At 40.7% G+C, this 15,766-nt stretch overlaps 1 long non-coding RNA gene across 1 annotated transcript in view; it reads right to left on the reverse strand.

The window, feature by feature from the left end:
- Positions 1 to 2,007: 2,007 nt before the first annotated feature.
- LOC113491505 overlaps positions 2,008 to 15,766 on the reverse strand; it is a 118,642-nt gene continuing 104,883 nt past the window's right edge. The window contains exons 6-8 of the long non-coding RNA XR_003400424.1: positions 8,848 to 9,060; positions 4,094 to 4,166; positions 2,008 to 3,247 (exon numbers count right to left, since the gene is read on the reverse strand). This is a non-coding gene — a long non-coding RNA (uncharacterized LOC113491505). The remainder of the gene's footprint in view (positions 3,248 to 4,093; positions 4,167 to 8,847; positions 9,061 to 15,766) is intronic.

The raw sequence follows: 15,766 nt of genomic DNA on the forward strand, positions 1-15,766 counted from the left end.
AAGAAAGATGTTTAAAGCAGACACAGATTTAAGTGTGCTATGATATACACTTATCATACCTTACACATACTCATGATGATGCTTTTCCCTCGCACCTAACGCGTGCACCACCACAGCGCGTGACCTCAAGAAGAAGTAATGTCGACTCGAGCTTTAAAAAACTACCTTGTTTTTCACCAAGATTCCAGCAGCCCAAGTTACTACTTACAATTTTCATACAAACATTCTGAGTATACAGTGCTGGAAAATATTTGGTACCACAGAGTTGTGCTTTAAAGTTTCTATTGGAGCTCCCATTAGCTGTAATGACACCTACTGCTAAGGACAGACCTGATTAACTGCAGGCTTGCACACTGCTAAATATAGGCAAATGTTTTTTGCATTTACTGTGGATCCTAGCGAAGAGAACGCTATGGATTTCTTTGGCCCTTTGTTTTAATGGGATTGCCAGAATGACTAGAATCTGAAAACTCACAGCTCATTACCAAGAACAAAATGCTGACCCAGGCAGAGCCAAAAGATTTTAAAACTACTTCAGAGACGAGATCTAACAGGCTGTTGTAGAATGTGGAGAGCATTTTCCCTCTCTTCACCCCTTTCTCCCATGCAGAACATTTGCTATATATTTACTGAATGTAAGGCTAAGCTAGAAATTTCCAGCCAATTTTGCATCCTGGAGAGGAGCAGGATGTTTTAAGCTACACACAATGCAATCACTACTCACACTCATCTGAGATGTTTACACTGCAGCTGTGAGTCTGCATTTTCAGCACAAGAAAGAGAGTTCAGAATCTGCAATGCATGTCCCGCAGCCCTTGAACATGGCCAGCATGGTAAGTATCCTTACAGCAGTTTTAAATTAAGAGATCCTCTTTAAACAGCAAGAAGAAAAGAGAAGATTAAAACCAGCCACAGTATCGCCTATTCCCCTATGGTTTTCAGACACACAGCAATTTTTTCCTCTTGTACCAACGGCCTTTATCCCCCTCTATGAACACGAGTCAAGTAATATTTCTAACCTTTCATTAAAGGTATTAACAAAAGACCCTGTTCTGAGGTGTTGAATGACCTCGAATACCACCCGAGTTCAGACACGTGATATTTCTGGACCAGAGAAGCAATAAAACACCCAGTTTTGCTGTCGAACGTCACATAAGTTTTTTCATTTGCTCTCACTGTGGATGTCACAGCTTGCCTCGCTACAGGTCTGAGGGAAATGCTTTTTACGTGAACGAGGTTTTCTTTTGTGTAGCCTGTGAGATAGGAATAGAGGTTTATGACTAAATTTCCAGTCCAGTCTACAGTAATGAGATGCTGTATAATCCAAAATGGTTATACAAAACCAGTCTGATACCTCTGGTCTTCAGGTATCTTAAGGCTTACAGGATTCCTATTTCCTGATGTATTTTGCATGTGGGAGAATGATTTCTATGTCTGCAACCATAACCAGCACCTTGTTCTTTTATTCCCTTTCTGTCAAAGTTTTTTTGGTGTGAGACTATAGTTTGTATTCTCAAAAATGTCTATAATGGACCTAACATTTTATCTCCAAGGTTTTCCAGATGCTATTTGTGCCTTTTAGATAGCAGAGAATTTTCTTTTGGGAGCACTTAAATGTCATGAAATGAGCCTGCTTTTGGGAAACTGAGGGACCAAATCAATGTATGTTTTGGGGTTTTTTTTTTGTTTTTTTTTTTTTTTTTAAATCTGGTCCTTGGTTTTCATTGTTACAGCTTTTTATCTGTAATATAAAGCTGACCTGCTGAAGAACATTGTGTGACATAATCTGGTATTATCTGTAAAACACTGGAAAGTTCCTGAGGGGGAGGTAAGGTTGAACAAAATCAGTGCATTGCCAGTCAAATCTGTTGCACTCAAACTTAAGATGTCAAGGGAATACAAACACCTTGAATGCAAGTTCAGAGCACTTTTGGAATCATTTCCCACGATGACTTCGTTCCACACAAATGAACCAGAAACAAAAGAGATCAAGAGCAGACAAACTTTGAAATAAGCAAAACTTCTTTAATTCAAATTTTCACGATAAAGATTTTAAAAAATAGAATTATTTTGCAGGCAGTTATTAGAAATAAGGTGAGACACGAAATTTAGAGCTATTAGGGACAGGATGACAACAACTGTATCTAGACTTACTTTGCTGGTCTCGGAAGTATATTTTAGCTCTTGTTTTTCTGTGAATTAAGACACTGATGTTGTTATGCTGCTTATCAGGGAAGGCAGTAGGTTGTATAGTTATCTCCTGATTGGGGCAAAATCACTACCCTGAAACCACACAACCTACTACCTCATCCTGTTAGAGCATCAAGCGCATCTTCTGAAAAAAAATAACATTTCACCATTTGCATTTCCTTAGCACTTTCTAGCCCACACATTTCTTAGCTTTAAGAAGACCATAATTATGTCCTGTCGGCCCTTCCCCACAGTTCTACCTGGAAGTCAGTCAGAGTTGGTGGGGTGACTCCAGAGACATAAGAACCACAGTGGCAAACACTGTCTCTCCCAAATTAGCATTATGTAATAAAAAAGCAAGTTAAATCAGCATACAAAAACTGATTAGAGAAACCTTTTTACCTAGGGTTCCAGCATTTACCAGTTCCAGGGCAGAACATGAGTGACTGGAAGATGCCCTCTTTGTTTTCCGTCCAACTCATCACTTCATAGTTTCTCAAACAGCCTGCGCACAGTGGATTTAAATAGCTGCTGAATCAAAAGTGGGATTTTCTATTGAGAATGAACACAAATGCCACAAGGTAATGGAGAAATGAGTTGGCTGTTTCCAAACGGCCCCTCTCATGGCAGTCTGAGAAAGCGGAGCGTGAGCACGCCCTGCTGCAGACCGGGTTGTACCTCCGTGCCCTGTGACTTACACCCCGTTTGCTCTGAGAAAATGACAAAAAGGAAATTGCTTTTGAAGCTGAATGGGAATACAGGGATCTAAACACAAGAAGGACATTTCTTTCATAACCCTTCTGCAAGAATCAAATCCAACATGTGGACAGAGCTGGAGAATGCTAATGTTCAGAAATATTTGCTTTGTCTTTCGCAGACATATCCAGCGATGATATCACAGCCACTTCAGGAAAGACAGTAGATTGTATAGTTATCTGACAGGCAGGGCATAACCCTAAAACTATACAACCTACTACCTCACCCCAAAGGACAGTCAGACTCTGATCAGATGAAACGCAAGTTGTATTCCCAGACAGCTGGACTGCTTGGCGACAACCTAGAAGAGAAAAAACTCTGGAGACAAATATTAACCAGTCTTGACTCTGAAACAGTTTGCTATATACCGGTCGACATTTTGCTTAATGAGCTCTAGTTTCACGTTTGAAACGTTTAATAGATTTGCAACTTGTGAAGTCATGTCACTGACAAGATACACGAGGGGAAAGAGGATACAGCATTCATTTTTAATACGTGCACTTCTGTACTTCCAGTTCTGACATGACTGCATCTTATCAAACCAGTTTTGTCGCTTCAGAGTGGATGCTGACTTTGAGGGATTGTTTAACATGCTTCTAGACATTCCTCTATTATCCTAGCCTGTAAGAGCTGAGTTTCTCTAACTGAATTTCCCAAGTTGGGTAAATCCGTAAGACTGAACAAAGAATTTGTCAAGACTGTGAGGAAATGCTGTGGCCTACTCAAACAATATACTCTACTCCTCAATGAACAGTAACCCAGCTCTGAATCAAGGGCCAAACCAAACATATCCTACCATACTGCACAGACTCTGGTTAATACGACTAGCAGAATGGCCACTGTAGTATAATCTACTCCAACCTCACACTTGATGTTCCGGTTTGTTATTCCCTACCACCTGGTTGGATAGACCACAGCACCTCTCATTCAGGGCAGATATAAAGAAGTGGAAATCACTGAGATACTGGTCCATACTGGTAATATAAACACTGCTTTAATAAATAAACAAAGTTTTAAAGCAAATAGCCCAGTTTAATCCGCTAATTTGCTTTTTGTTAACACTTAACTAAAGAAAACAATAAATGACACACACATCAGCCGCACACAGATAAACTACAGCCATGTTTCACTATAAATCAGATCTCACCCCAAAGGCAGTAGGTCCCATACTCAGAACTGAAGTGATCTGCCACTGCTTTCAGAATAATTGATATGGGGATCTAGAAAGAGAGGAGCAAGAGAAAACACATACATATCAATTTCATATCACTGCATACTGAAATAATTATGAGGTGAGTGAGAGCACTTGTGAAAAGAGAGAACAGCTTCTCTGTACATCATTTCCTCAAGGAGAACCACGCACAGCACCAGCTTTCTCATTCAGTACTTACTACCACCATTATACCACGGCCCGTGGGGACACCCAATTTGAAATGGACAAAGTACGGTTGAAAAACAGAAAAGGTATTTTTTTTAGGTCTGACTTAAATGTTAAGAGCATTGCCGAGACAGGCAGACGGAGGTATCAGCTACTTCACCTTCAAGGAACAAAAACTTGGAAACGGAGCAGAGAAGGAAGGAGAATGCAGAATTAGATATCGATATGTTAACCCATAGAAGGCAATGTTATACCCTCAACTTCAAAGATCTTTTCACTGTAGTGGACTGAGACCACATGTAGAAAGAAGTTAGTGGTTGCTGTGAGCTGTAGGCGGTGTCTATTTGTTGCACAGAACAGGAATGGTGCAGCTCTGCCCGTTCTGAGACCACTGTACCAGAGGGAATACTGTACAACCCCAGATTTCACGTCTTGTCACATCAGCGCCCTTGTAGGCCAAAAAGGATATACAATAAAATATTCCTCGTGTAGCGTGCAGAAGGAATAGCCTGAGAGATTTCAACATCTCATTAACGTACACTGGTGAAAACTGGCTGCAGAAGCCGCTCTCTAGCCACTATCAAAGGAACCCATTTGGAAAGCTCTGCAGCAGAAAGTACAACGTTTTTTTCTACGTAAATTCTAAATATCTGCATTTTCTGACCAGCTTTTTGGCAAGGTCAGTTGCTCTCTGCATAATGCTCCGAAAGAAACCCCAACCCTGTCTCTCGTTTTTTTACATAAAATATTTTAAAACCAACGTCTTCGTCATACGTGCGGTCAGAGATCTCAGTATTTTTTCCTAAGAGCCAAGAATTTGCATTGCAGCTTTGGCTAAAAGCGCTGGGCAGACGTCAGTCGGTTTTAGTCACGCTGGGTGGGTACCTGTGTATTGTGCAGTCGCCTCACACAAAGTGTAAAACAAACCCTACGTTATATAAATCTAACAGCGTAACATAATTGGAGGAAAGCTGTGTATTGTGTGATTGACTTCAAAGTGAGACTTTTGTATAAGCATCTGCTTTATAGTGGACGAATAAAAACAACACAACCTTTCAGTGTAGCAACTCTTTAGATGGTCTGGTGAAAACAGTTCAAAGGACCAATGCGGAACTGAAAGGAGCTTTCACAGTAGTGAAAAGCCCAAACTATCCCACCGGCCCAAACACCTCCTACAACTGGAAATTCTGGATGAAGAAGCTACACTTAACGGCTGATTCCAGTGACTCTAAGAGACAGAACTGAAAATATTGATCCAAACAACGGCAACGTTTTGGAAAGGCTGAATATGTTCTAGGGATTTACATCTCCTGCCTATCTTTAATGTATCTTGAGCCTATCTTCAATATATCTTGACCTCACTTTCACTTTTAGGTGCAATCTTAGATAGGAGATTGGAAAATGTTCAGCTTTCTTGAAAAAAACAGTGAGCTTTTATTAACCATTTCAAAAGGATTCTCTTATTTTTACGACGATAATGATGCTAAATATTCTTTTTCTTTATGCGCAGTTCTGATATAACGTTGCCTTAATGTATGTTTTCCCACAAAATAGAAGTAGTTTCAAAGACATTGAGGTAATTATTTGTAGAGTACCATAAACTTTGTGTAATACTATTTTCTGTAAGATCTGCTATTATGGGTATTAGTTGAACTCATTAGCAGACAAAAATGGAAAAGAATGTGCTTTATCCAACATCTAAAATTAATGAGTCTTCTGCTCTCACAAGCTGCTCATAAACTTATTTTAATTGACTAGATCGCCAAACAAGGATGAACTTTAAAATACTTAATGAAAGAAAAATGCATGTTCATTTTTTTTTTCTAAGAAGGAGACACGCATACTAAATAACTATCTGGCAAGAGTGATGTTTCTAGTTTAACAACTGTTTAATACTAGCAAAAATATGACATTTCCATATTCCAACTCTCACTGCTCACTGAAAAATGTCTGGGAAATGATGTTAATAAATACCTCAGCAGTCACTTTTTAGAAGGCACAGGGCCAAGTCTGCTATTTCTATGATGTCATAGGAAAGAGGACAGTTTTAAATTAGGGTTGCTATATAATTAAAAGCCTTACTAATTAACAGGCTCTGGGACAACACAGGAGAGGCGTTTTGTGATTTCAGAGCACCTTCCACCCAAAACGTCAGGATGATTTAAAACCACCAAATGTCACTGGGCTCCCAGGAGGAAAGTACATGCTCTGAGTGTGTGCTCCAGGTAGCCCACGGGGATTACACCAGGGAAAAAGATGGCTCGGAGGCTAGTGACAAGGTGGGGATCCTCCTCAGCAAGGCTGAGGGTCTGCATGCAGGTCACATCAATGGTTTCCAACATCTCTCCATTAACATGATTATCCCCTGGCTTCCAAAGCGCTGTACAGTCACCACTCTGCTCCTACAGACTATCCATTCACTGTTCAAAATGTCACAAACATTTCCTGGCCAGAGTGCTTGTGGGGTATAGATGGCTGAGGATCTGCTCCGGTGGACACCGCAGCCAAGGGAATCTTTCTGACCTGATTCAACAGGACCTGGATCAGTATATTTTTAACTAAATATAAATATACCTCCATACAGAGTGCATCCTTCAAGAAGTAAAAAGTATTCTACAAACACAGATTTTGTGACTCCCGTGAAGTACAACACACATCATGATCTTACCCATTACTTAAAGACGGCTGCTTCTAAAATGGCAAACGACAGCTCTTTCCCCAGTTGTGAAACTTTACTGTAATTTAATAATACAGGACAGATTCTGCCAGAACTTCGGGCAGGTACAATGGGAAATACTCGCAGGACTGAGCCTCTACAGCCTCCTCCTCCGTTCACTGGAGAGGCACAAGTTTTTCTAAAATCGGATTCAGTTGGGCTCCTGCTCTAGAGACTTCCCTGCACAAGTGTCTATCTTTCTCAGCTGGCTGCAGAAGAACATTGGCGTGCGTACACTAACCTTTTAACATCTTTAATTAGGCATTAGTACAGCCAGGCTGTAAGTGGATCAGACGCATCAGCCCCTACCTTTGTGCTAACGTCCAAATGGGTGATCAACTTTGGTTGTGACGTTTGCTCATCAGTGAGGTCACTTGGGGCTGTAACGTTCAGGTGTGCTGTTCTGCTTTTACAAACCCTATTGACATTTTTGCGTGGAAACATTTTCCTCAAAGTCATTCAGGAGACTTCTTTTAAGAAGGGGAGCAATTCAAATGCTACTGAAATGAAGAGTCAACCTTCACTTGGCCTCAGTGGCTTTGAAGAAGGTGCTGATGGTCCAACAGAGCAAAAATTCTGACAGACAGAAGTTAAAAGCAACACTTGTGTAGCCTCAGCAAGCTTACACAGCAGAAAATAATGTAGGAGCCAATGACTATTTGCGTTTAGCAGTGATTCTATTAAAATCAGTTATACAATTTTTGTTCACCTTTGTCTACTTTATTACACAGAACAGCATAGCTACTGTAACATGGTACTATTTAATAAATAATTCTATGTATTCACTGAAACCATTGTCATTATCTAACTGTTTGCAAATATCTGGGAAAGAGGAGCACCTGTGAAATGAGTCAGAACTCCGGCTAAATGTCTCTGAGCTCTGCAATATTTATGTATGTTCCTAAAATCTGAACGTTTTATGTATGAGGGGGGGGAAAAAAAAAGGTAACAGTATGCAAAAACATACCGATACATTAGCTTAAATAATTCAGTCTCACATTCTGTAGCCCGATGACCAGCCCAGACCTACACAGGAGCTTCCTTATTCTCATGTGGACCCATGCTGAAGTCAAGGAAATGCCTCCATTACAAATGACCACTCATGGAGCATGTTTCAAAAGGTTTATAATGGGATCAAAAAATGGGCCGTGCTTAATGATAGCTGCTTTAACCTACTGAAGGGGTGTACAGAGAGCTGACTAGCAGTAAAGACAAGGAGCTTGGGCTGGGAATACATCAAAGGCGTTTGTATGTGTGTAGAACCTTCACAGACATGTTCTATACACGTATGTTAGGCGTTTCATGGCCTTACTGATATAAAACACCTTGAATGTTAAACAGATGCTTCAGAAGGGAATGTATGAGGAAAAAGAAAGTTTTCCATCAAAACACCACCTCATTTTTCTTGGATGTGGGAATCGTGTCTTCTGCTTATGCAAACTGCAATGCCTAAACTGACAAAATTTTTTATTTTTCTGTTGCATTTATTTCTGAGTTTTGCTTAGGTAATACTCCGAACACTAAAAAGCCCTAAAAACTAGTATTGAAGAGAATGATGAAAACACTCAGAATCTCTCAAAGCTTCCATAAAAGGGGAAATTAAACCAGGGGTAATCACTGGCTGCTCTGTACGTTGCACTTGTATTCTTAAGCAAATAAATATTTAAAGAGATGCTCTTTTTTTTTTTTTTTTAAATAAACTCCAAAAGGAAGGCAGAACCGTTCAATGTATTACGAGCTATTTGTTTTGAGGGACTTAAATATTTATCTTCCATGTTTTCCCAGCATAATCTTTCCGTCTACTTACTTCCCAGGCGAGTTGTTGCGTTCACCCCGATGGGCTTTCTGCCCAGGTCTAAGAAGGCTGCCGGCGTGACACGGGTGGCTGAGACAGCAGCAGCAGCAGCAGCAGGGGACTCGTGCTGGGCTGCCTTTCGGAGCTCTCCATGGCAGAAGTGACGATTCCCAGATCCTAATGCTCAGGAATCAGGGTGAGGCCAGCGTCCAGGGGAGATGAAACCTGTGTGGAAATGGTAAAACCACCAGGGGCGAGTGAGGGATGTCTTAGGAAAAGCAAATGTTACAGGTACTCTTGATATCTTACCGTGCCTAAAAGCAAAAAAGCAAGGCTGGATTATCTGGGAGATGAGTGTCTGCAGTAAAAGCAGAGGAAGCTGTGACAAATTAAGGTTTGTTTCTTGTTAAGAAAAGAGCTAAGAAAATGTGTCAGTTTTGTTTTCTCTGCAAGGGATAGCTACGAATAAAAGGGGCATATAACACCCTTCTTCTAGTAAGCATTTCCTAAATATTCATAATTTATCTCCACGCTCTAATGCAGATGTATCTATGCAGATGACACAAAAATGAAATCTTAATAACACCCCCCCCCCCCCATCGGACCTTATTTTTGAAAGAGCTGAACTCAGCTGACATTACCTGGACTTGCTTAACACCTTTGAACACAAAATCAGACATTTAAATTGAGCATGCTTATCTTTGATCGGATACATGATGTCCAACTCTCAAAACTGTGTCTTTCCTGCTTCCCCTCGAGCCCCGCGAAAATAAAAAAAAAACAACTCAGCACATTCACTGATGCAGAGAACAGTCAGGATTAGAGTCTTCCAGCCTCTCTAGTTAAGTACTCAGCCCTCTCACAACTAGTTAAGTACTCAGCCATCTCACAAGAAATTATTTGAGTAACGTTTTTAAGCATTTTTGGATGGAAAAATATCTTACTACACAGGGAATCTTAAATAAGCCGTTTGACTTTTAAGTCAAGCAGATTTGGCTTTTTAGTAGCTGCAGTTCATACGGTGTCACACCCAACCTATGTGATACCACCGATAGGAAGTGTTATTTATTTCAGTTCCTTATGTAAGCTAGGAAAATAACATTAACCAGAGTCACAAGACTGTGAAAACAGTAGTCATCTGACATCATCTTAAAACCCGCCATCTCCAATCTCAACCCACAAATTCCTTGTTTGGAAAACTGAATTTTTCACTCTGAAATGGATTTAAATCCCCGAAACCTATTTTTTTCTTTTAAAAAGAAATGCAATAAAACAGTATATGCAGGCCCTAGCTTAATTAAGCACAAGAGGGAATATCTGTCAGGGTATGTTCTAAGCCTCAACAAGAAACTAAAATTCATTTTGCAGAAATGCAGCTGTGCCAATAGTTCTAGTTGGTAGAAAAATGTCTTCTGCCCTTTGTCCCATAAGGCTTCCATTTAAAATTTCAGCCTTTAGTGAGACCAAGCAGCTGACAAGTAAGCGTGAGGAAATTAGTAGTCTGGGACCCAGGGTTAGATCAAGGGTCTGAATAACCCAGTGTGACATGGATTTAGCCTAAAATTCTGTATTTACATCAATGAACACTTACATTTGCCAACACCACAAACAGGATAAAGTTCCTCAAGGACTAACGAAGCTTTGTATTATGGCAGACAAGCAAAATCCATCCTTTACAAACTGTTACATTTGTCACGTTCACTTTCGATCTGTAGCATCTGAAATTGTTCATAGCATTGTACAAAAAGCTGGCATGAAATCACCAATCTATGTAGGATGCTCATTTTTAAGTATTGTTAAAAGCTTAAAATTCATTTCCATTTTAGAACGATGTTCTGAGGTCTGGATTGTATTTTGTCTCAAGCCACTGGGCTTGGTTCAACCTGACAGTCAAGAAGCAAAAGCCTGGAAGTTCACATACGTTAACGCAGGGAAAAATATTGGTCCAGGCCTTGCAAACCCAAACTGCAGTGGGCTGTTTACTCCTGGTTACTTTTTTTTTGTGGAGGGGAGGGTAGAGACCTGCTCAAAAATCCCTTTTGCGAGAGCAAGTATTCTCACTGAGCCTGTCAGACATTTTCAGGCCCACGTTAAGGCCACAGCTTCCCCACGGCACACCCGATGAGCCTTGCGTCCCCGTCCTCTGGGCCTTCTGGAGCCTGAGCCAGGCCCTGCCTCTTTGCACGCCTCTAACTCCCAGGGACCTCCATGGATTTGCTGCTAACACCACTGCTAATTATCGAGTTCCCTGTCTCCTTTTACCTACTGTTTGTCTTTGGTTACCAGCAGATGATCTCCGCGTACACCAACAGCTTCGTTACCGCCCTTTGATACTGTCTCAAGTTGTGTTATGATTAAAAAAATACACACGTGCTGTTGTCACGATTACTTTGCTCTGCATCAATCAGTTATTTTCCATTCGGAGTATTCCATGCTGCGGGCCCAACAAAGAGACTGAAATGAAGGCTCAGACACAGGCTCGCTGCGCGGGCTAGGGAGATTACCAGCCTCGATAGCCGTCCAACGCAAAGCCCAGTCTGAGACCCAGACCAGGTTTACGCAGCGCAAGTATTAAAAAAAGAGGGGAGAACCACCAAAATTTGCTGGTTTTACCGCAAGGGTCCGCTGTGACTATTTACACCCCTGTTTTGAGGGGGGTGAAGGCTTTGGGAGGGCAGGGGCAGCGACACGGCGCTCGCTGGCACACGGAGCCCTCCCTGAATCACCGGTGAGGAGCTCGGGTGGCCGGACACGCAGCTGCCTCGTTCAGCTCCCTCCATACAACCTTTGATTTGCTCAGGTGACCGGTGCTCTCCATAGATTTACTCTAGTGTAAGTCTTTTTTACCTGACAGGAAAGCTTTCACTGGTTAAACATTCATTAACGGCTTTAAAGCAGGGCTTCGGGTGGTAGGGAGTGAGCAGCTCTTTGCCAGAGCTCGGCGGTGTGTTAGACTCTTTGTGTCCATTATTCATGATGCTGTTGCTACAGGCCCTAATTTTACATAAAGGAAAGTCACAAGAGAACTGTTAGGATGAGCAACTAGGAAGAGCACAGGAAAAGAGCACCTTGTCCGTCGATATTAGAGACACAGTTTAGGATTACATTTTCTGATTTTGAAGCCTCTTGGGGGTGGAAATACGCAACCCGTTTTCTCTGAAGAGTGACAAGCTGAAACCTAAAATCTTGAAGACGGTCTTTAAAATCAATTTCTTCATGTCCTCTGCACAACTCCATTCCAATTCCCCGCTTATGAAAAATACATCACCTCTTATCTCCAAATTCATGTGCCTTACAGTTCCTTTTACCTCCTATTTAAAAAACTAGCAAAATCTTATCTTAGCTATCATGTAAGCTATTGTTCTGCGCCTGCTCTGGGATGCCAGATTTCAGAATTTGAAATCTGTTGGGCAAGGAGCATATTATACTTTCTCTGAAGATAGAAATGTGCACACTAATAGTTATCAAGCCGGCAATACAGGAAGCAGACTTGACGCGACTGAAATAATTAATTCCCCTCCCTTTAACAACATAAAAAATACTCATATAAAAATAGCTACTTTTCTATCTCACAGCATTTATAGCAAACATACTGGACGGTATTTCAACATTTTCCTGCAGGAGAAATGACTTTGAAATAAGCTTCAGTCACAGAATCCATGACATGTAAATTAAGATATACTTCACAAGATATATCTTAGTTGTGAAAGTAGGTCATGCATTTAAGGCATTTCTAGACTCTGTTTCTTGATGTAAATATTTTGAAAACGTTTTTCGTGTACAGAACAAGATTTTAATTATTTATCAGATTTCGTTCTCTAAGAACACTAAAGGAATGGCTATTTCTAAACGCCCTCATAGGGTAATAAGTATAACTACTTCCTTGTAACCTTTTATAACTTTATGTAGTGTTTATTCAATCCCTAAGGGAACTGCATCTTTGAAGCACACCACAGAAAAGTTGATACAGTAGAAAAAGTCAATGTGTGAAGATCACATGCTGCACACGTAGGGATCCTGACTAAACAGCATCACGAAATTTTCAAACGTTTTACTACCTTGTATTATTTTGGGACTCTTGGAATTTCCTCAAGTCTGGTTTTGGGTATTTGTTCACCTGGCTATGAGCAAGTTATTCCATGAGCAAAGTTGAGGAGGAAAAAAAAAAGGAGAGAGAGAAAGTAAGAAAGCAAGAAAGTCTATGTGTTTGTAACGTGAATTGAGTTTCAAGGCCAGAATGTCTATCAAGAGAATCTAAAAAACCCAAGGAAATTCAAATCAGGACTACTATCAATTTATCCACTAGGTGTCACAAAATAATCATACAACCAGATGAAAAGCAATTACACGTAAAATGTGTCAGTGTACTACATCAATGAAGTGCTGCTTTGAAACGAAATCTGTTATAAGAGCAGATGCAGGAAAATGTCATGAATCTCATGAATATACATACTGTCAGGAGTGTATGAGAACCTGAGCCATGATACACAAAAGCTGTTGCTAACCACGGTGTATGTCATGTAATAGATTCACATACAAGCATATAAATGTTCCATTAAAAAAAAAAAAAAATCCTAAATTCTAAAAGTGGTATTACCAGTTCTCTGAATCACAAGTCTTATGTTTCTTGCTTTTTAATGCTCAGCTACTGGGCTAATGTTTTATGTCAGGCTATCTACAAATCTGGAAAAATCCCTCATGACTATAGGGCAAGCGCCACAAAGAAAACAAGTTCTGAGGGCTAAAATGTGTGAGGAGAAGAAACAAAAGTACGTTTTTATTACAATAAAATCAAAACCAAACGCCAAGCACTGGAACTGGCAGTAACATGCTGATAGTCACTCCTTAGATCCAGACTGTGCTTATGGAAGGGTAGATTAGGAAGGTCAGGGCAGAAAATTTCTGAATTGTTCTGTGGCCATTATTCATGAGAAATTAACCTCTACACTGGAGGTGGTTTTGTTCTTAAAATATTCCCGGGCCATTCTAAATTCATAATTACATGTACACCTGCACCCATCCAAACCCCTGACTACATTAAAGGATCAAGGCTCTGCTGTTGAAACAGGCACTCTGGTTTCTAAAACGGTTCTTTTAACAACAGTAACTTTTCCTCAGAGTTGCATAAAATTTTTACGGGGCAAGTAGACTCCGGTGTGAATTTATCATTATCTGTACTCACACAATTAAAAATGTTGTAATCAACAGTGTATGTAGCGTTATAAAGTAGAATAGGCCAGTTAGAAAAGAGAAGGAAATATAGCCTGGACATTTTTTTATCACATAAATGTAACAGGGCTATACACACTCTGCTGCCAAGTGCCATTTGATAGAGCCAGCCTAAGCAATGTTAAAAACCCTTCCCCGACTTCAGAAATGAAGGAACATATGACCTAATACTGCACTATATGTTTATACTGCATTTTATATGTTTTATCTCAGTTGTAAAAAGCAAGCATTTTCAGGGCGTAATTAAGCTCACATGATAAGGTTTGGACTTTTTACATAGTCTTTCTTTGTAAGATGTGCTTTCTAAATGTCAGAGCCGGCCAACAGCTTCCAAAGCTTTGAAATACTTTCTAGCTTGGACATCATGGGAAGGAAGCTTTTTTCCCCCTCCAATTTTCTCTCCTTTTTTGAGCAGCTCAATTAAATACTTGTGCTTACAGGAGCAGAGGTACAAATCTGAGAGAGTTAATACTGGGCTTTTATTTCCAATACCATCATAAGTTTATCTGAATATGCTAGAGGAATCTGGTGGTTGTGAAATACACTTTCAGAAACACTGAAAACTATTCTCTGAAGTCCTCCCCACGTTAAAGCCATTATCTGACTTTAAAGAACCCTCCTATGATCTTCATTTAAGCTGACAGAGTTCAGAGCCTCGTGAAATCAATGAGAATTTTGTTATCTGACTTCAATGAAGTTGTGATGTCACTTTAGGCAGAATCACACAGAAGAAATGCTGAGGTAACTAACCATTACATAAACCCCTGACTCTTTTGATGCCAGGTGTATTGATCAGATGTACAATATTATTAATTCTAACCTGATTTTCAGCAAGTTGTTCCTTTTTGATCTTCCCGCGGTCCAAGTCTGCAATATTGTCCTTGGTTTAGTCCTTGTTATGACATAATCGAACAACCACAGAATAATTCAGGTTGGAAGGGACCTCTGGAAGCATCTAGTCCAACCTCCTGCTCAAAGCAGGTCTGATTAGATCAGGTTGCTCAGGCACGTATCCAGTTGTGTCTTGGACACCTCCAAGGATGGAGAACCCACAACCTCTCTGGGCACCTGTCCCGGTGTTTAACCATTCTTTGGTAAAATATTTTCCTTGTATACTGGAATTTCTCAAGCTTGATCTTGTGGCTGTTGGCTCTCGTTCTACTGCTGTGTACCTCTGAGAGGAGCTGAGCTCCATCTTCTCCTTACCCTGCGATCGGGTAGTTGCAGACAGCAATAAGGTCTCCCCTTTGCCTTTCTTTTTCCAGCCTGGACAGACCCAGCTCTCTCAGCTTCTCCTCACTTACCACGGGCTCCAGCCCTGACTAGATTGGTGGCCCTCCATGGGGTTCATGCCAGTATGGCAGTATCTTTCTTGTACTAGGGTGCCCCAAACTGGACACAATACTCTGAACGCTGTCTCACAAGTATTAGAAAGAAGTGAGGATCATTTCTCTAGAGCAGTTGGCTGTAGTTTTGGTAACGCAGCCCTGGGTGCAGTTGGCTAGTTGGCTCTTCACCAGAAGGGCACATGGCTGGCTGACATCAACTTGTGCACCAGGACCTCCAGATCCTTTCCTACAGAGCTGCTTCCCACACAGCTGGCCCCCAGCCCGTTTCACTATCATCTCACTGATGGCAGTATATACACCATTTCTCAATTTATCAGTATTAAAAAAAAAAAAAAAAAAAAAAATAAAAAAAA

Source organism: Athene cunicularia (assembly GCF_003259725.1).
Source record: "Athene cunicularia isolate RWA chromosome 1 unlocalized genomic scaffold, athCun1 chr1_part2, whole genome shotgun sequence".
Lineage (NCBI taxonomy): Eukaryota > Metazoa > Chordata > Aves > Strigiformes > Strigidae > Athene > Athene cunicularia.